Here is a 6,221-nt window from a genome sequence, read left to right on the forward strand (position 1 = left end):
TAATATATTCAATTATGTAAATTTAAAGTAATTCTTTCTTTTTCTGGCCCACAACACCGTGTCAGAGAGATGATGTGGCCCTCCTGCCTAAAATTTTGAACACCCCTGAGTTAGAGCCATTTCTCTATCTGAGGCTTTCAGAAACTCTAACATTGTAAATCATAATAGCACCAGAGAGTTGCAAAGATTAGGATCAATTGCCTTATCTGACACTTTGAACAGCCTCCAAGGGAAAGATGAGTGAAGTTGCAAAAATCGTGACCTTATGATTAAAACCAGCTAGGGATATCTGATGTGATCTGCCAGCAACTTCTCAAGCAGAGTGCAAACATCATTGAAATGAATGGGACTTGCACAGGTTCCAGTCTGTCCACTAGGTGCGCATCTTGGGCACGTCATGTTCATTTCAGGAGGGCTTACACAGGCAACATTCTTTGTGGTTTGTGCTCATGTTAATAATGATTCCAGCTATTTAGTTAATTATTTGGTGTGACGCTTGATTTTGTACTATGACGTGTTTGCTATGAAGATTCCATCTTGCAAGTTTGATAACCAACCTCATATTACCTGCACCTGAAAGGCTTTCATCTCCATGCCTTGCATAATGCAAAGACAAAGGAGGGCAGAAATGCAGGTCTAGCACTGTGAACTGGTTGGGTTCATCCTCTGGCTTCTGTGCTACCCTCCAACAGTGGCATAGCTAGTGAGGGGCGGGGGGCAGTCTGCCCTATGTAACAGCTTTGGGGGGGAGACATCACAAGTGATCAAAATCACTAACATCAGGTGGTTAGGAATAATACCATCATGCTATATACCATTGGATGTGGAATTTTCAGCTGAATGCAATGAAAAAAACCAGAGTGGAATATCTCCTTTCTATCAAAAGTTTTGGCCAAAAAACCAGAAAACAAAAAATGCTTGGAGCCCTATGGAAAGTGAATCTGGGCGATATCGCATATTTACTCGCAAGTAGGCAAAATTACCTTAGTCCTTGCAAAGGGCAGGCCAAGAGGAATCCAATGACACCAGAATGGTCTCTGTACCTTTCCTCATAAGGAAGGTGCCCCAGCCCAGTAACCATCTTTGTCGCTCTCTTTTGCACCTTTTCCATGTCCACTATGTCCTTTTTGAGATGTGGCAACCAGAACTGGACACAATACTCCAGATGTGGCCTTACCATCAATTTGTACAATGGCATTATAATATTAGCCATTTTGTTCTCAATACCTTTTCTAATGATCCCAAACATAGAATTGGCCTTCTTTACTGCCGCCGCACATTGGGTCAACTCTTTCATCGACCTGTCCACCACCACCCCAAGATCTCTCTCCTGATCTGTCTCAGACAGCTCAGAACCCATCAGCCTATATGTGAAGTTTTGATTTTTTGCCCCAATGTGCATGACTTTACACTTACTGACATTGAAACGCATCTGCCATTTTGCTGCCCATTCTGCCAGTTTGGAGAGATCCTTCTGGAGCTCCTCACAATCACTTCTGGTCTTCACCACTTGGAAAAGTTTGGTGTCATCTGCAAACTTAGCCACCTCACTGCTCAACCCTGTCTCCAGGTCATTTATGAAGAGGTTGAAAAGCACCAGTCCCAGGACAGATCTTTGGGGCACACCGCTTTTCCCCTATCTCCATTGTGAAAATTGCCCGTTGACACCCACTCTCTGTTTCCTGGTCTTCAACCAGTTCTCAATCCATGAGAGGACCTGCCCTCTAATTCCCTGACTGTGGAGTTCTAGATTCCAGTTCTGGATTCCTTTGCTGATATTTTGCATTTTCAGTTTCTTTGACTCAAAGGCCTTTCTATACTTCCTTTTGGAAATTACTTTCAAAGACTTGCAAAACACGACACCATGAAAATAAATATGCATATGGTAATATTCATATGAAGTGTATTTCATTGATGACTATGCCCAGATTATAGATGAATTGCTTAACAGATTAAGGTAGAACTTTCCTAGTTAGATTGGTGCTGAGCCTGCCAATCAGCTATTTTGAAGGTTGTTGATTTTATACCCAGAGACAGTGGCATAGCTAGCTCATTTGACACCTGGGGTCCATAATTTTTTGTCACCCCCATATGACAAAATTAATTTGTCAGTGGGTAAGGGCACCTGCAGGGAAAGCAGGTTTGCTTTCCTCTCTGGTCCTGGTTATAGGGGGAGGGAGGTGAGTGGAAGGCCCAGTGTCCCTGGATTGGTTGCCTCTGGCTCCCCTCTGTTTTGGAGGCAGTTCTGGTTTTCCTGCTGTGTGTGTTTTTGCCTGGTTTGTTTTCCAATCTGGTCCTGGTGGGGGGGAGGGGGTGAGTGGAGGTCCCTGTGTCCCTGGATTGTTTACCTCTGGCACCCCCTGTTTTGGAGGCACCCTGCCTCCCTGTTTTGGACCCCCTGCCTCTGTTTTGGAGGCAGTTCTGGATCCCTTGCTCTGTGCGTTTTTGCCCCTCATTTATTTGCCGCTGTAGTTCTGAGTGAGTGGTGAGTGGCTGGGGGATAAGAATAGGCCCTCGGTTCGACTGTACTTGTTGTAAGATGCGACTAAACAGCCACCAGATAGGTGGGACTCGTTAGCCTGGGAAGGCAGCTCATCTAAGAGAAGGAAAACTCTGATCCCAAACCTCCACTGCCTTGTGGCTACATCCAGTTATGGAAAAGGCTTCAGGAGTCAACCTCGAGGCAAAATCAGGAGCCGGAGTCCCTGAGGCAGTTCGCAGCTGTATACAGTCGTGCTCTGGCAACTCCTGCAACACTGATGGAACCAACCATATTGGCTTTTGACTTTCCATTGGACCATTCCAGCAATGTGGAGAGGGGGGATTTGCTGCATGGGTAACAGTCTATCCTCCAGACCTTTACTCAGGCTTCGCGCACTGGAGAGGACACTCCAACTTTGCCATACGGCGTCAGCACAATACAGGAAGCAGCAGTTTACCGGTTCTAAGTCTTCGCTCGATTGGCATAGAGCATGATGCCAGGGGCTGCTTACAATGGTGGGAGAGATCATTGCATCTCATTGGGCAGCTACCGCCCGCCTTAAGCTGGGCAGTCCCCAGCCAGTAAGGTGCTGCCTCGCCACAGTCTGTTAACCTCATGGGGTGCTTGGAGTTTAGGGTGAAAACTGACAAGTGGATCGACAACTCTGCACCAGGCAACAGAAAACTGAAAACTCCTGCCCTAAAGCTGGACATCTGGAATGTAAGGACAATGACACCTGGCTTTTCTGACGACCTGCAAGAAATAGACAATGCACACAAAACAGCTGTCATCGACATGGAACTGAGTAGACTGCAGATGGACATCGTGGCCCTTCAAGAGACGAGGCTGCCCAACAGGCAGCTTGCCCTAGCCTAGCCCAATGAGGCTTGCCCAACAGACTGAGGCAAAGAGGCAAAGAAGGAAGGCCCATAGCCAGGGAGACACACCAGGAACAGACTACACTTGCTCCCAGTATGGAAGGGACTGTCACTCCCGAATTGACCTTTTCAGCCACACTAGACGCTGTTCCAGAACCACTTTTCAGAGCATGATACCATAGTCTTCCGAGACTGAAGGATGCCAATGAAGGGCACCAGCCAGGATGGGGAGTGAAATTAGATGCCATGGGAGCCCAGGTCTACCTGGCTCCAAATCTGGACAGGAGCCCAGGTCTGTCTGCCTAGAAGAGGGATCTAAAGGGCAGTTGGAATAGGAGCCCAGGTCTACCCAGCAGGTAGATCTGGGCTCCAAGTCTGAATGGGAGTCCAGGTCTGCCTGCCTGGTTGACCTGGGCTCTGGAGTTAAAGTAGTGCTCATGCCCCCCAATACAAACAGTGGATCCACCCCTGGTGTCACCTCCATCAGGGTGCCACCTTGCTAACACCTTTTTGGTTCCATGCTGTATAATAACATCTCATTGGCCTTTGAACAATCAGTCTCATTGGTCTATTTTGAGTTAAGAAAACTGTACTTTTTGTTACATTAAACAGTTGCATTTTTGTTTTCTGATTTTTTGGCCATAACTTTTGATAGAAAGGAGATATTTCACTCTGGTTTGTTTCATTGCATTCTGCTGCAAATTACACATCGAATGGTATATAACATGATGAATATATATATATAGTTATTATTCCTAACGACCGTGATTTTAGCAATTTCGGTTGCATGTGGTGTCACCCCCTCGAGGCTGGCACCCAGGGAAGACCACTTCCACCCCCACTAGCTATGCCACTGACCAGAGAACAATCTCACTGGCAGCCATCCTAAAAACCAGATTGGGTTTAGCAAATGCTAATGTTCTTTGACTAAGACTTCCTTCAGGCTCACTGTCCAATCCTATCCCCCACCATTGGTGTCAATGAAGCTGTACTGATAGAGCACACATTGCATCCAATGATGGGGGGGTGTGATCAGCCAGCCAGCAGGAGATAAGTATGTGTGTCTTTTAACCTACAACTAGCCATTTTGCTGACATAAGTCCAAGGAGATAAAAGAGGCAGGGTGGCCTGTGAAAGAGGGGTTAGGATCTCGTGCATACTGGTGTCATCAAGATCCACCCCCTCCCTTCCCCTCCCCTGTCCTCCACCTCCCCACCCATGACGCACCTTCTCCGCCAACTTAGTGGTTCCAGTGGAGGCATTAGGAGCCACTGCTGTACATGCCACACCATTGCCTGTTTGTAGCATCAACCTGGAAGTGTACATCAGTGGCTTGGGTTTCATACAATTGTAAAGGGCCTTGGGCTGCCAGAACTAGGCCCTGGTAGGATTGGGGCCTCGGTTAAGTCCAAATCAAAACTGAAAGGAGGTGGATGGGATGAGGATGATTGCTCCTTTTCTCTTTCTCAGACCCAGCTTCATTCTACGTTGGCCTGCCAGCTTGGTACGAAATAAAACATGGCTGGAGCACCGCAAAATCAGCAGAAGCACCAGCAGGAAGTCAGGGGAGGTGCAGCAGCCAGCCACACCATTGTCTCTAGGTGCTCTATCCTGGGAATCTGCCCTGTCCTGCACCCCTTATTCGTATGCATTTATGAGGAGGAGGCTGAATTTCTATGGAATTCCTACACCACCACTGAAAAACATCTGCAGATGTGTAAAAAAAAAGAAATCCTCTTTTCCTGCATTTCTCCTAAACCTCCTCTCCTGCTGCCATTGTGTCAGCATTAATAACGAAAGACAAAACTGGATGGCCCCATTTCTTGCAGTGTTTCCCTGACCTAATGCTGAAATGTCTTTTTACCTTGTAGATAAGCATATGAAAGACATCCTCTCCTGATGTTGAACTTTAACATTTGTTCTCCTTTTTTTTTTCCGGTGAGTGTTTGTGATTGTATTGAAAGACATGTTTTAACAATTGTGTTATTTCTTCTCCTCCCACCCCTCCCGCTTATTCAGTGAGTTACTAATATCCTGATTGGAACCAGACTTGCTAGAATTATGAGTCGAAATTGGAACGGCAACTGCTGTGCAAAGGATGTAAAGGGAATAAAATGAATGGTGTATTAACCTCCAACCACTGAATATTAATCAGCATTTCACAAAAAAGAAAATACAGAAGCTGCCACACTAAATATTTTTAGCGCTTATTGACAGCCTTGATTTCCTCTCTCTCTCTCTCTCTCTCTCTCTCTCTCTCTCTCTCTCTCTCTCTCTCAGTTGTTTTGGCTCCCACCCTGGATTCTAAAGAAAGTACCTGTGAAAAATCTCCTTTTTTTTTAAATTCAGAGAGAGATGGGACATTTACACTTTTAAAAAAATACTGCCCAGCATTGGAGTGCCGTATCATGCAAAATACTTTGTACCAATCAAAACTTTGCATCTCTGACCGGAGACATTCCAAGCCCCAAAGTCAACAGAAATCCAAACTGGCGTATGGAAAAGCACTCGGAAATGAATGCACAGAGTGACTTGTTCAAAAATAAACTTCCAAGGTACTAAAAAGTAAAAACGCTCACAGTGTTTTGCAAATATTAGTTAAATGTAGTTATGACACATTCTGCTTTTAATGAGGGGGGGGCAGGTCTCTTTATAAACATCTAAACAAGCGTAGACAGCTAAACACCAAATGATCACAATTATTGCATTTACAGTCTAACAAGCGAACTTTTTTCAGAATTCCATTTGCTATACAAAAAGTAGTAATTGCCACTCTTCCTTACACCATACATTCTACTGTCAGAATTCCTGTTCTATTTCATATCGCTTTAGGAGATGCGGACAGAGGACAGACCAAATTT

The sequence above is a fragment of the Tiliqua scincoides genome, chromosome 2 (assembly GCF_035046505.1).
Source record: "Tiliqua scincoides isolate rTilSci1 chromosome 2, rTilSci1.hap2, whole genome shotgun sequence".
Lineage (NCBI taxonomy): Eukaryota > Metazoa > Chordata > Lepidosauria > Squamata > Scincidae > Tiliqua > Tiliqua scincoides.